This window comes from Elgaria multicarinata, chromosome 13, assembly GCF_023053635.1.
Source record: "Elgaria multicarinata webbii isolate HBS135686 ecotype San Diego chromosome 13, rElgMul1.1.pri, whole genome shotgun sequence".
Lineage (NCBI taxonomy): Eukaryota > Metazoa > Chordata > Lepidosauria > Squamata > Anguidae > Elgaria > Elgaria multicarinata.
Window position 1 is genome coordinate 34,537,813 of NC_086183.1, and position 15,029 is coordinate 34,552,841.

The following is a 15,029-nucleotide window of genomic DNA, read 5'->3' on the forward strand; positions in this document are numbered from 1 at the left end:
ATCGTCTGAATGGCTCACTCCTTACAGTGTGTAGAGCCCCAGTCCCATCCACAGTGCGCTTCCTTAAATAGTGCAGATGGAGTGTTTAAATTGGAAATGGAGTGTTTGCTCACGACCTCTGTGTCACTGACTCTTCCATCTCGTTCCGATCCATCCCTGCATTGGACAAGGTGGGTTTGCCCAAAATCAAACCTAGTTTTCCATATGGAGGGGAGACCCCATAAAGAGGACTCTTGCCAGGCCCGGCTGAACCCCAGAAATAAAGTTATTTTCCAATAAAGGGGAGACCCCGTAAAGAGGACTCCTGCCAGGCCTGTCTGAACCCCTCTTCCTATGAAGAGGAAGATTTCCACACATGTGTGAACGCCATCCCTGAATTAAGCTACTCCTATTGAGGCCAGTTCTGCATAATGCCAGGACTAAGATACAAAAATCCCGTGAAGTGGTTGTGAGTCTGTTGTGTGTTTGCAGCAAAGTTTCCCAACATTTCACCTTTTCTTCAATCCCTCCACGAGGTGGTGAGCAGAGTAAAATGTCCATGTAGTTTTCAGCCAACCCAGCCGAGGCAGCATCCTGCGTCCATATCTGGTGCCGAGGGAGCTGGGGAGTGAAAATGCACAATTACCGACAGGAAGGAATCAAACATCAACACTAACGCAACATAAAACTTACTCTTCTCCATATCCAGAGACGCACCTTTTATTCCAGGTGTTCTTCAAAATGAACCGGGCCTTCCATAAGTGTTGTTGGCTCATTCGCCAGGGCTGGGGAGGGAATGGGGAGCAAAGTCAATGCCCATGCTCCCCTTTGGCCTCCCCAGCTAAAGAAGTCCCTTGAGCTGGGGGGAAGAGCTCGCAGAAACTCCCCAACCAGCGAAGGAATGGGGTAGACTGAGAACTCCTGGACAGTGTGTCCATGACGAGGCTTCTGTAGCTGGATTGGGGATGGCTCATTCGTACTCACAGCAGCTTCATCCAGACGCTTCTAGCTTTCAGCCTTGTGTTGCTCCATGGCACCGGGGCCGCTCCAACGCTCGGTAGCAGAGAAAATAATAAGAAAAAAAGACACAAAATCCATTAGCAATTTTTTAATTTTTTTTGTGTGAACCGCCCAGAGAGCTCCGGCTATTGGGCGGTATAGAAATGCAATAAATAAATAAATAAATAGCAATTCCATCATGTCTAGTTCTGCCTCATAACAAGACTCTTGTATGTAGGTAGAGCCTTTGAGCCAGGCTTTGGGGAATCCCAGAAGTAAGCCTACTTTTCCCCATAAAGGGGGCACTTGCCAGGCCAAACTGAACCCCAGGAATAAGGTTATTTTCCCATGAATGGGAGGCCCCATAAAGAGGCCTTTTCCCAGGCTTTTTCCCATGAATGGGAGGCCCCATAAAGAGGCCTTTTCCCAGGTTTTTTCCCATGAATGGGAGGCTCCATAAAGAGGCCTCTTCCCAGGCTTTTTCCTATGAATGGGAGGCCCCATAAAGAGGCCTTTTCCCAGGCTTTCTCCCATGAATGGGAGGCCCCATAAAGAGGCCTTTTCCCAGGCTTTTTCCCATGAATGGGAGGCCCCATAAAGAGGCCTTTTCCCAGGCTTTTTCCCATGAATGGGAGGCTCCATAAAGAGGCCTTTTCCCAGGCTTTTTCCCATGAATGGGAGGCCCCATAAAGAGGCCTCTTCCCAGGCTTTTTCCCATGAATGGGAGGCCCCATAAAGAGGCCTTTTCCCAGGCTTTTTCCCATGAATGGGAGGCCCCATAAAGAGGCCTTTTCCCAGGCTTTTTCCCATGAATGGGAGGCCCCATAAAGAGGCCTTTTCCCAGGCTTTTTCCCATGAATGGGAGGCTCCATAAAGAGGCCTTTTCCCAGGCTTTTTCCCATGAATGGGAGGCCCCATAAAGAGGCCTCTTCCCAGGCTTTTTCCCATGAATGGGAGGCCCCATAAAGAGGCCTTTTCCCAGGCTTTTTCCCATGAATGGGAGGCCCCATAAAGAGGCCTTTTCCCAGGCTTTTTCCCATGAATGGGAGGCCCCATAAAGAGGCCTCTTCCCAGGCTTTTTCCCATGAATGGGAGGCCCCATAAAGAGGCCTTTTCCCAGGACTTTTTCTATGAAGGGGAGACCCCATAAAGAGGACTCTTGGCAGGCCTGGATGAACCCCAGGAATAAGATTATTTTCCCATGAAGATCATTTTCCCATAAAGAGGACGCTTGCCTGGGATGCTTGAACCCCAGAAATAAGCCTAGTTAACTCGATGAAGGGGAGACTTGCCAGGCACAAGGGAAGGCCGGCAGTAAGCAACAGATTCTAAATCGGCAGGTGTGTTAGACTGTAGCATGACCACCAAAAAGTGGCTGTAGCAATTTAAAGACTAACCATGTTTTATGACTTGGGCATGGGCTTTTGTGGGCCAAACCCACATTGTCAGATGTAGGAATGGATGGGAACAAGATAGAAAAGTCAGTCCCAGGTAGGTAGAAAGCAAAGACTCCATTCCAATTTCAAGCGTCATCTACAATATGAAAGCAAGTGAATTCCAAGATGGGACATGGGCTTTACACACTGTAAGGAGGAGCCGGTCAGACCAAGTGTTCAAACTGTGTTCCAAGGCGTGGAAATGAACAATGCATGTCAAGTCTGAAGTCTCACGCTGCATTCTGTCTCTCAAGTTTCTCTGTGGCAGGTCAGCCATTTTGAGGTGTGTTACCCAATGACCTGAAATGGGGAAATGCTCCCCCAAAGGTCTGTCGGTGGCACATCTGGACACCACTGTCCATGACAGGCATGTGAACGCCTCACTGTACCAAACACCGACAGACCGCTCTCCATCACGACACGCCTCAATCTAGCAGCCTCAACACACCAAATGATCCATCACTACTGCTAAGCCCAGCAATAATGCCATATCTGTTCCTGCCCCTCTGACAGAGACTCAGCCCTAAAGGACCACTCCAAACAGGCAACACCAGGGGAACCACTGCCAGCTCTGTCCCCACATCTCCCCAGAGAACACAATCCCTGGACCAAAGGGCTGCACAAACACCGACAAACCTGTGGGAGAGCATCTCCCCATTCCAGGTCATTCGGAGCAGACCCCAAAGTGGCCGGCTTGCAACAGAGAGACTAGAGAGACAGAATGCAGCGTGAGAGCTCAGAGATGACATGAATTGTTCAGTCCGACACATTGGAACAGGGTTTGAACAGATCGTCTGAATGGCTCACTCCTTACAGTGTGTAGAGCCCCAGTCCCATCCACAGTGCGCTTCCTTAAATAGTGCAGATGGAGTGTTTAAATTGGAAATGGAGTGTTTGCTCACGACCTCTGTGTCACTGACTCTTCCATCTCGTTCCGATCCATCCCTGCATTGGACAAGGTGGGTTTGCCCAAAATCAAACCTAGTTTTCCATATGGAGGGGAGACCCCATAAAGAGGACTCTTGCCAGGCTCGGCTGAACCCCAGAAATAAAGTTATTTTCCAATAAAGGGGAGACCCCGTAAAGAGGACTCCTGCCAGGCCTGTCTGAACCCCTCTTCCTATGAAGAGGAAGATTTCCACGCATGTGTGAACGCCATCCCTGAATTAAGCTACTCCTATTGAGGCCAGTTCTGCATAATGCCAGGACTAAGATACAAAAATCCCGTGAAGTGGTTGTGAGTCTGTTGTGTGTTTGCAGCAAAGTTTCCCAACATTTCACCTTTTCTTCAATCCCTCCACGAGGTGGTGAGCAGAGTAAACTGTCCATGTAGCCTTCAGCTGAACCAGCCGAGGCAGCATCCTGCGTCCATATCTGGTGCCGAGGGAGCTGGGGAGTGAAAATGCACAATTACCGACAGGAAGGAATCAAACACCAACACTAACGCAACATAAAACTTACTCTTCTCCATATCCAGAGACGCACCTTCTATTCCAGGTGTTCTTCAAAATGAACCGGGCCTTCCATAAGTGTTGTTGGCTCATTCGCCAGGGCTGGGGAGGGAATGGGGAGCAAAGTCAATGCCCATGCTCCCCTTTGGCCTCCCCAGCTAAAGAAGTCCCTTGAGCTGGGGGGAAGAGCTCGCAGAAACTCCCCAACCAGCGAAGGAATGGGGTAGACCGAGAACTCCTGGACAGTGTGTCCATGACGAGGCTTCTGTAGCTGGATTGGGGATGGCTCATTCATACTCACAGCAGCTTCATCCAGACGCTTCTAGCTTTCAGCCCTGTGTTGCTCCATGGCACCGGGGCCGCTCCAAAACTCGGTAGCAGATAAAATAATAAGAAAAAAAGACACAAAATCTATTAGCAATTTTTTTAAGAAAAATTTGTGAACCGCCCAGAGAGCTCCGGCTATTGGGCGGTATAGAAATGCAATAAATAAATAAATAAATAGCAATTCCATCATGTCTAGTTCTGCCTCAAAACAAGACTCTTGTATGTAGGTAGAGCCTTTGAGCCAGGCTTTGGGGAATCCCAGAAGTAAGCCTACTTTTCCCCATAAAGGGGGCACTTGCTGGCCAGGTTGGACTGAACCCCAGAATTAAACCTAGTTTTCCCATGAAGGGGAAACCCCATAAAGAGGCCTCTTCCCAGGCTGGGCTGAACCCCAGGAATAAGGTTATTTCCCCATGAATAGGAGGCCCCATAAAGAGGACTCTTCCCAGGCCATGCTGAACCCCAGGAATAAGGTTATTTTCCCATGAATGGGAGGCCCCATAAAGAGGCCTTTTCCCATGAATGGGAGGCCCCATAAAGAGGCCTTTTCCTAGGACTTTTCCAATGAATGGGAGGCCCCATAATGAGGCCTTTTTTCCAGGCTTTTTCCCCCTGAATGGGAGGCCCCATAAAGAGGCCTCTTCCCAGGCTTTTTTATATGAATGGGAGGCCCCATAAAGAGGCCTTTTCCCATGAATGGGAGGCCCCATAAAGAGGCCTTTTCCCAGGACTTTTCCCGTGAATGGGAGGCCCCATAAAGAGGCCTTCTCCCAGGACTTTTCCCGTGAATGGGAGGCCCCATAAAGAGGCCTTTTCCCAGGACTTTCCCGTGAATGGGAGGCCCCATAAAGAGGCCTTTTCCCAGGACTTTTCCTATGAATGGGAGGCCCCATAAAGAGGCCTTTTCCCAGGACTTTTCCCGTGAATGGGAGGCCCCATGAAGAGGCCTTTTCCCAGGACTTTCCCGTGAATGGGAGGCCCCATAAAGAGGCCTTTTCCCAGGACTTTTCCTATGAATGGGAGGCCCCATAAAGAGGCCTTTTCCCAGGACTTTTCCCGTGAATGGGAGGCCCCATAAAGAGGACATTTGCCTGGGATGCCTGAACCCCAGAAATAAGCCTAGTTAACTCGATGAAGGGGAGACTTGCCAGGCACAAGGGAAGGCCAGCAATAAGCAACAGATTCTAAATGGGCAGGTGTGTTAGACTGTAGCATGACCACCAAAAAGTGGCTGTAGCAATTTAAAGACTAACCGTGTTTTATGACTTAGGCATGGGCTTTTGTGGGCCAAACCCACGTTGTCAGATGTAGCAATGGATGGGAACAAGATAGAAAAGTCAGTCCCAGGTAGGTAAAAAGCAAAGACTCCATTCCAATTTCAAGCGTCATCTACAATATGAAAGGAATTGAATTGCAAGATGGGACATGGGCTTTACACACTTTAAGGAGGAGCTGGTCAGACCAAGTGTTCAAACTGTGTTCCAAGGCGTGGAAATGAACAATGCATGTCAAGTCTGAAGTCTCACGCTGCATTCTGTCTCTCAAGTTTCTCTGTGGCAGGTCAGCCATTTTGAGGTGTGTTGGAATGACCTGAAATGGGGAAATGCTCCCCCAAAGGTCTGTCGGTGGCACATCTGGACACCACTGTCCATGACAGGCATGTGAACGCCTCACTGTACCAAACAACGATAGACTGCTCTCCATCATGACACACCTCAACCTAGCAGCCTCAACACACCAAACAATACATCACTACTGCTAAGCCCGGCAATAACGCCATATCTGTTCCTGCCCCTCTGACAGAGACTCAGCCCTAAAGGACCACTCCAAACAGGCAACACCAGGGGAACCACTGCCAGCTCTGTCCCCACATCTCCCCAGAGAACACAATCCCTGGACCAAAGGGCTGCACAAACACCGACAAACCTGTGGGAGAGCATCTCCCCATTCCAGGTCATTCGGAGCAGACCCCAAAGTGGCCGGCTTGCAACAGAGAGACTAGAGAGACAGAATGCAGCGTGAGAGCTCAGAGATGACATGAATTGTTAAGTCCGACACATTGGAACAGGGTTTGAACAGATCGTCTGAATGGCTCACTCCTTACAGTGTGTAGAGCCCCAGTCCCATCCACAGTGCGCTTCCTTAAATAGTGCAGATGGAGTGTTTAAATTGGAAATGGAGTGTTTGCTCACGACCTCTGTGTCACTGACTCTTCCATCTCGTTCCGATCCATCCCTGCATTGGACAAGGTGGGTTTGCCCAAAATCAAACCTAGTTTCCCATATGGAGGGGAGCCCCCATAAAGAGGACTCTTGCCAGGCCCGGCTGAACCCCAGAAATAAAGTTATTTTCCAATAAAGGGGAGACCCCGTAAAGAGGACTCCCGCCAGGCCTGTCTGAACCCCTCTTCCTATGAAGAGGAAGATTTCCACGCATGTGTGAACGCCATCCCTGAATTAAGCTACTCCTATTGAGGCCAGTTCTGCATAATGCCAGGACTAAGATACAAAAATCCCGTGAAGTGGTTGTGAGTCTGTTGTGTGTTTGCAGCAAAGTTTCCCAACATTTCACCTTTTCTTCAATCCCTCCACGAGGTGGTGAGCAGAGTAAACTGTCCATGTAGCCTTCAGCTGAACCAGCCGAGGCAGCATCCTGCGTCCATATCTGGTGCCGAGGGAGCTGGGAAGTGAAAATGCACAATTACCGACAGGAAGGAATCAAACATCAACACTAACGCAACATAAAACTTACTCTTCTCCATATCCAGAGACGCACCTTTTATTCCAGGTGTTCTTCAAAATGAACCGGGCCTTCCATAAGTGTTGTTGGCTCATTCGCCAGGGCTGGGGAGGGAATGGGGAACAAAGTCAATGCCCTTGCTCCCCTTTGGCCTCCCCAGCTAAAGAAGTCCCTTGAGCTGGGGGGAAGAGCTCGCAGAAACTCCCCAACCAGCGAAGGAATGGGGTAGACCGAGAACTCCTGGACAGTGTGTCCATGACGAGGCTTCTGTAGCTGGATTGGGGATGGCTCATTCGTACTCACAGCAGCTTCATCCAGACGCTTCTAGCTTTCAGCCTTGTGTTGCTCCATGGCACCGGGGCCGCTCCAAAGCTCGGTAGCAGATAAAATAATAAGAAAAAAAGACACAAAATCTATTAGAAATTTTTTTAAAAAATTTTTGTGAACCGCCCAGAGAGCTCCGGCTATTGGGCGGTATAGAAATGCAATAAATAAATAAATAAATAGCAATTCCATCATGTCTAGTTCTGCCTCAAAACAAGACTCTTGTATGTAGGTAGAGCCTTTGAGCCAGGCTTTGGGGAATCCCAGAAGTAAGCTTACTTTTCCCCATAAAGGGGGCACTTGCTGGCCAGGTTGGACTGAACCCCAGAATTAAACCTAGTTTTCCCATGAAGGGGAAACCCCATAAAGAGGCCTCTTCCCAGGCTGGGCTGAACCCCAGGAATAAGGTTATTTTCCCATGAATAGGAGGCCCCATAAAGAGGCCTCTTCCCAGGCCATGCTGAACCCCAGGAATAAGGTTATTTTCCCATGAATGGGAGGCCCCATAAAGAGGCCTTTTCCCAGGACTTTTCCCATGAATGGGAGGCCCCATAAAGAGGCCTTTTCCTAGGACTTTTCCAATGAATGGGAGGCCCCATAAAGAGGCCTTTTCCCAGGCTTTTTCCCCCTGAATGGGAGGCCCCATAAAGAGGCCTTTTCCCAGGACTTTTCCCGTGAATGGGAGGCCCCATAAAGAGGCCTTTTCCCAGGACTTTTCCCGTGAATGGGAGGCCCCATAAAGAGGCCTTTTCCCAGGACTTTTCCCGTGAATGGGAGGCCCCATAAAGAGGCCTTTTCCCAGGACTTTTCCTATGAATGGGAGGCCCCATAAAGAGGCCTTTTCCCAGGACTTTTCCCGTGAATGGGAGGCCCCATAAAGAGGACATTTGCCTGGGATGCCTGAACCCCAGAAATAAGCCTAGTTAACTCAATGAAGGGGAGACTTGCCAGGCACAAGGGAAGGCCAGCAATAAGCAACAGATTCTAAATGGGCAGGTGTGTTAGACTGTAGCATGACCACCAAAAAGTGGCTGTAGCAATTTAAAGACTAACCGTGTTTTATGACTTAGGCATGGGCTTTTGTGGGCCAAACCCACGTTGTCAGATGTAGCAATGGATGGGAACAAGATAGAAAAGTCAGTCCCAGGTAGGTAAAAAGCAAAGACTCCATTCCAATTTCAAGCGTCATCTACAATATGAAAGGAATTGAATTGCAAGATGGGACATGGGCTTTACACACTGTAAGGAGGAGCTGGTCAGACCAAGTGTTCAAACTGTGTTCCAAGGCGTGGAAATGAACAATGCATGTCAAGTCTGAAGTCTCACGCTGCATTCTGTCTCTCAAGTTTCTCTGTGGCAGGTCAGCCATTTTGAGGTGTGTTGGAATGACCTGAAATGGGGAAATGCTCCCCCAAAGGTCTGTCGGTGGCACATCTGGACACCACTGTCCATGACAGGCATGTGAACGCCTCACTGTACCAAACAACGATAGACTGCTCTCCATCATGACACACCTCAACCTAGCAGCCTCAACACACCAAACAATACATCACTACTGCTAAGCCCGGCAATACCGCCATATCTGTTCCTGCCCCTCTGACAGAGACTCAGCCCTATAGGACCACTCCAAACAGGCAACACCAGGGGAACCACTGCCAGCTCTGTCCCCACATCTCCCCAGAGAACACAATCCCTGGACCAAAGGGCTGCACAAACACCGACAAACCTGCGGGAAAGCATCTCCCCATTCCAGGTCATTCGGAGCAGACCCCAAAGTGGCCGGCTTGCAACGGAGGGACTAGAGAGACGGAATGCAGCGTGAGAGCTCAGAGATGACATGAATTGTTCAGTCCGACACGTTGGAACTGGGCTTGAACAGATCGTCTGAATGGCTCACTCCTTACAGTGTGTAGAGCCCCAGTCCCATCCACAGTTCGCTTCCTTAAATAGTGCAGATGGAGTGTTTAAAATGGAAATGGAGTGTTTGCTCACGACCTCTGTGTCACTGACTCTTCCATCTCGTTCCTATCCATCCCTGCATCGGACAAGGTGGGTTTGGCCCATGAAACCCCATGCCTTAGAAATAAACACAGATGGCCTTTAAGGTACCACAGACTCTTTTAGGAGGAAGCTTAGATTTCCCCATGAAGGGGAGACAGTACAGGTGTTTGTTAAACCCAGTTTGGGGCAGAGCTGTACTCATGAAGAAGAACGTTGTGGAAATTAAGTAAAGCTCAGGTTTAACCAAAGCATCTCTATAATGGGCAGACTTGTTATTTCTGTATTAAATGTGGCAAGTTTTCAAGTCATATGTGAACCCAGGACTTAGATACTCTATTCCATGAAGGGATGTGTGCTAACAGCAAATGTGCTAACAGCAAAATGTGCTAACAGCAAAGTTTCTCCACATGCCTAGAAAAGAAGCTGCATGTTACATTTTCTTCAATTCCTCCATGAGGCAGCAAGCAGAGTAGTCCAGCCAACCCAGCCAGGGGTAGCATCCTGAGTCCATATCTGGAGCAGATGAAGCTGGGGCTGAGGAGTGAAAATGAATAATTACATAACTGAAAGAATAAAACACAAAAAATAATGCAATGTAAACCTTACTGATTTCCATATGCAGATTCACACTTTCTTTTTCAGAGTCAATATCCAAACTACCCTTTGGCCTACCAAGACAATTCCTTGAGCTAAGGAGAAATGTTCTGCATGAACTCTCCACCCAACAAAGTTATGGGGAAGATGAGAGCTTATATAAACCATTTCTGTGGCTATGTACCTGCAGGAGATTAACGCTTTTGATGTTCTTTAGCACTGAAAGCATTAAAAAAATAAAGGAAAAAACATTAACTATTTCTGCAGGGCTGATTCTTCCCCCTCGTGATTAGACTCTTGCTTCTGAGTAGACCCTCCCAAAACTCTGCATTGTTAAATGGAGCCATTAGAAAATTAAATCATGAGGAGCTACTTCTTGTGAAACTAACTTTGTCCACTCAAAACAGGCACTTCACAACAGGGCACATGCCCCATTCTTTAGCTTCCTTTAGCTCTGTAACACTCAAAACAGCTTTATTATTATTATTATTATTATTATTATTATTATTATTATTATTATTATAAAACCCACAGTTATTTGGCAAGAGGGGGGGAATAGACCCTAGACTTGTTTTAGTTGTGGGCTACAGCCCAGGGGGGCTTCTCCTCTGCTAATTTGGACCCTGAATGAGTTCTGTGAGGATGGGGTGATTTATGGCTGAATGTCTTGCCTGGGGGCAGTAGGGGATGCCTAAAATTTTTTGGGGTGGGGGAGAGAATAAAGGACGGAATGATGGAGGGGGAGCAGCAATTCAGGTCCAGGGAAGAAGAAATTCCAGAGGCCAAGTCTCCTCACAGGCTTAAAGGGAGGCCATATCTACTCCCTCACACACCCTGTGTCTATTGAACACGGACAAAATGCCATGCTGAAGGCTGGCTTTTAATTAATTGCGAGGGAGAAGCTCTCCTGCGCAAGAAAGCCTGCCCCAAAAGAGGCTGTTTGCTAATGAGCCAATACTAGAAACCCAGAAGCCATAGCTAGGCTCGCCTCAGCTTTGAGTCCTTCCTAAAACGCCACCCACCAAAGCCCCGACCGCCTCCCCTCACGGACTGCCTCAGACTGACTCCCCGCAGTTGTCCTTTCCCGCCTTTCCCCCACCCCTCCCTCTCTCTACTCCCCAGCCAATCAGAATCGGCTTTATCTTCTCCAGGCTCCACCCGTACCTATTCTCCCCCCTCTCTCCCTCCCGCTTTCAGGACGTTGCTAAGCAACCAAGGCCTCAGGTACCATCAAAACAGGTGTTTCCCACAGAAAGCAATTCCCGCCAAAAAAAACACCAGAAGAAAAATAATTTCAACTCGAAATATTTCTTTACTGAGGGGTTTTATGGTGCTGCCCTTAACACAACAGATTCTAGGGATCGTTTCCAAACAGAAAAAGATACTGGAATGTAATGTAATAAATGGCTTAGACATGTGGGGCTTTATTAAAATTGTCTGGGATTATTTCCATCCTTTCAGATCCCCACACACGTGCAAATGGCTCTTACAAATCGCCTGCACTTCAGAATAGCCATAGGCCTCATCTACACCATGCAGGACATTCCACTATGAAAGCAATATATAAAAGGCAGGAGCCACACTACCGCTTTATAGCTGTATTGAAGTGCACTGACAACCGTTGGAACACATGACACATCTACATATAACACTATGAAAGTGGTATGAAAGTGATATATGTTATGTGTCATGGGCCCCAACAGTTCTCAGTGCACTTCAATATCACTGTAAAGCGGTAGTGTGGCTCCTGCCTTTTATATACCGCTTTCATAGTGGAATATCCTGCTTGGTGTAGATGAGCCCATAGAAATAAGTTTGAATTACAGTAGTAACCCCACAAGAAACAGCAGAAACCCCAACATTCTGCATGTGTGTACTGATTCCTGTACATAAGACAGGTTACTGACAATTTTGAATGATTCAAGAAACACTGTGGTGCTGGAAGCCTCTTAATGACTTTTTTTTACCTCAGGCCAAATTCCCTAAACCTTCATCCCAGCAAAATGCACCCACAAACATTGTCCTGCTCTTAGATAAAGTCTTTTCCCGCTCTTTTCCACCTAGCTACGCTCCACAGACAATTTGAATCAACTTTAGTTGCTCCCTATGAGACTTCCTCCCTCCAACACTAAAACAAATGATGGGATAACAAGTTAATGTGTTAAAGGGATATTTTGTACATGAGGGAATGCTAACATTTACTTCGGGGTTTTCAAAAGACTGCGTACTGACAATTCTGAAGGATTCAAGAGACTAGAAGCCTCTTAATGACTTCTTTTACCTCAGCTCAATTTCCTTAAACCTTCACACTTGTCAAATACACCCCAAAACAGGACCAGCTCTTGTGTACCGTCTTCCCTGACTCCCAGAGCTTATATTTAAGTTATTTTTATGACTTCTTTTACCTCAGGTAGGGTGACCATATAGAAAGGAGGACAGGACTCCTGTATCTTTAACAGTTGTATAGAAAAGGGAATTACACAAGGTGTCTTTTGCATGCATGCAGCACCTAGTGAAATTCCCTCTTCATCACAACAGTTAAAGCAGAGACAAAAGATGGAACGGCTCCTTCAACTTTAACTGTTGTGATGAAGAGGGAATTTCACCAGGTGTTGCACGCAAACAAATGACACCTACTGAAATTCCCTTTTCCATAGAACTGTTAAAGATACAAGACCCTTGTCGTCCTTTCTGTATGTTCACCCTTCCTCAGGCCAATTTCCCTAAACCACCCTTATCAAATACACCCCCAAACAGGACCAGCTCTTGGGTACCATCTTCCCTGACTCCCAGAACTTGTATTTAAGTTAGTTTTAAGACTGCTTGGACAATAAAATGTCATAATAAAACTGCTTGGACATTTTTTTAAAAGTTGTTTTTAATGACTGTTTGGACAATTATTCTGCATTTTTACTGCCTGCTTGTGGCACATTCTTCTGGCAAGAACTTTGGGCAGTTTTCTGGCATAAAACAGGTCCAGCTTTTGGGCACAGTCTTCTTCTGACTCCCAGAACTTATTGTGTTTCATATTGCGTTCATAACTGCATGTGCAATTTATCTTGGTAAATTGTACAATTTTTCACAACCTCCTTATATCACCTTCTCTTGACAAGATATTAGGGCAGCAGCCTGGCATAAAATAGCCACACTACGTGGTTATCCCACAGAGAAGAAATAGTCTAATATCCAGACCTTCTCCTCAGCTTTCTTTGAGTCCTTCTAATACATCGTCCAAATTCTCCCTCATTGACTTACAGCTGTCCTTTTCCACTTTTCCAATGAGTTACACTCCCTAGAAATAAATTTACTTGTTCCCTGAGATTTCCTCTCCCTAGCACCAATGGGATAACAAATTAATGTATTAAAGATATATTTTGTACATAAGGGAATGCAAATTTTTATTCGGGGCTTTCGAAAAACTGCTTAGGGACAATTCTGAAGGATTCAAGAGAAGCTGCAGCTCCTACAAGCCTCTTAATGACTTATTTTACCTCAGGTCATATTTCCAAAACCTTCACTCTGGCCAAATACACCCACAAACAGATCCAGCTCTTGGATACTTTAGGGTGGATTCCTGCATTGAGCAGGGGGTTGGACTAGATGGCCTTGTAGGCCCCTTCCAACTCTGCTATTCTATGATTCTATGATACGGTCTTCCTCTGACTCCTAGAGTTTGTGTTTATGTTGTACTCATGACTGCATGTTCAATTTATCTGAGCAAAATGTACATTTTTTACTGTCTGCTTGTATCACCTCCACCTGACAAGATCTTAGGGCAGCTGCCCGGCATAATGCAGCCACACTACATGTAGAGCTTTAAATTCTCTTCCCCCAACAGAGTAAAGAAAGGGCAAATGACCCCCCACTTCCGGTTCCCATCTGAACGCCTCAATGTACAAGCCAGAAGCAGTCGCTCCATCCCCAAACTTCTATGGTGGTCCTTTTCCTTCGCCCCCCTGGTGCAAGGAGGTGCGAGTTGCCCTGACACCCTTCCCTGCCTGGTCATGTGAAGAACAGCTTTTTGAAAATGTTTGCTTTATGTTTGCATAAAGCAGAAAAGCAGAAGCAAAATTATACCATCACATGATTGTAACCCAAATATTCTCTTCCCTGTTCTTACAAAGAACGGAAGAAATAAGAGTCCGGTAAAGAGGGGGCCGGGTGCACAAGGAGCCCAGTGTCCTGTTTCCAACAGAGGACAGCCAGATACTCCAATGTGATGCATACAAGCAGGACAGGAGTGCAGTAGCAAGCAACTGCTACTGAGAGGCAAACTGCAATTAATACTGGTGGTAATATATAGCCACCTGACTAGGAGCCATTGAAAGCTTCTTCCTCTCTCACGAATTTGTCTAATCCTCCTTTGAAGCCATCCAGGGTGGCGGCCATCACTACGGCTTGTGGCAGCGAGAGCCACACAGGAATCATGCAGAAGAATTTTCTTTGGTTTGTACAGAATCTCTTGCTCCACAATTTCTTAGGTAAACCTTCTCTATGCAGAGGGCTAACCATGCTAGTCTCTTGCAGAAAGACCGGCAAGGCATTCTTGTGGCACCTTAAAGACTAAAGCTAAGCAAGCCAGAGGCAAAGGGGTGAAAACGGAGATGTGGTGTTTTTCTATCTATCTATCTATCTATCTATCTATCTATCTATCTATCTATCTATCTATCTATCTATCTCCAATGCGTTTCAGGCCATAAAGTCCTTCCTCAGGGTATTTCAGTACAAAAATAAGCTATCAATTCTCTCATGGACCCAGAGTGATGATAATTCTTTATCCTGATTCAAGCTTCCAGCTTTTTCCCCTCTCAACTGTCACATTCCATGTGCCCTACACACACGTGCTAGTTTCCCCCGACCCAACCTATGTGTCTTGTAGTGCTCAGAGCTCATAGGTGTAAATTCAATGTAGGTTTCTCCCCTGGATCCGTAGGGTGCTTCCAGAGAGAGGGCTCCGAGCACTAGCAATCAGAAGGTCTTGTGCAGCAGTCCTGTCTTTTTCTCCTTAACAAATTCTCTACATTAAGGGAAAGGATGGAAGAAGCAGTAAGAAAACACAAGATGGTCATTAGAAGGTGATAATGTTCAAACACCCCCCCCCCCCAAGAAAAACTTTTATAAAAGCCTACTTTTCAAGCCATCTCTGTCTCCGAAATGAACAATGTGTCTCCCTTCTGGT

At 47.0% G+C, this 15,029-nt stretch overlaps 1 long non-coding RNA gene across 1 annotated transcript; it reads right to left on the reverse strand.

Moving 5' to 3' along the window:
• Window positions 1–6,589: 6,589 nt before the first annotated feature.
• LOC134408520 (uncharacterized) lies at window positions 6,590–7,312 on the reverse strand. Its single transcript, XR_010026102.1, has 3 exons — window positions 7,235–7,312; window positions 6,968–7,035; window positions 6,590–6,871 (listed from the first exon to the last, which is right to left on the reverse strand). It is a non-coding gene; the product is annotated as an uncharacterized LOC134408520 (long non-coding RNA).
• Between the last annotated feature and the right edge of the window lie 7,717 nt (window positions 7,313–15,029).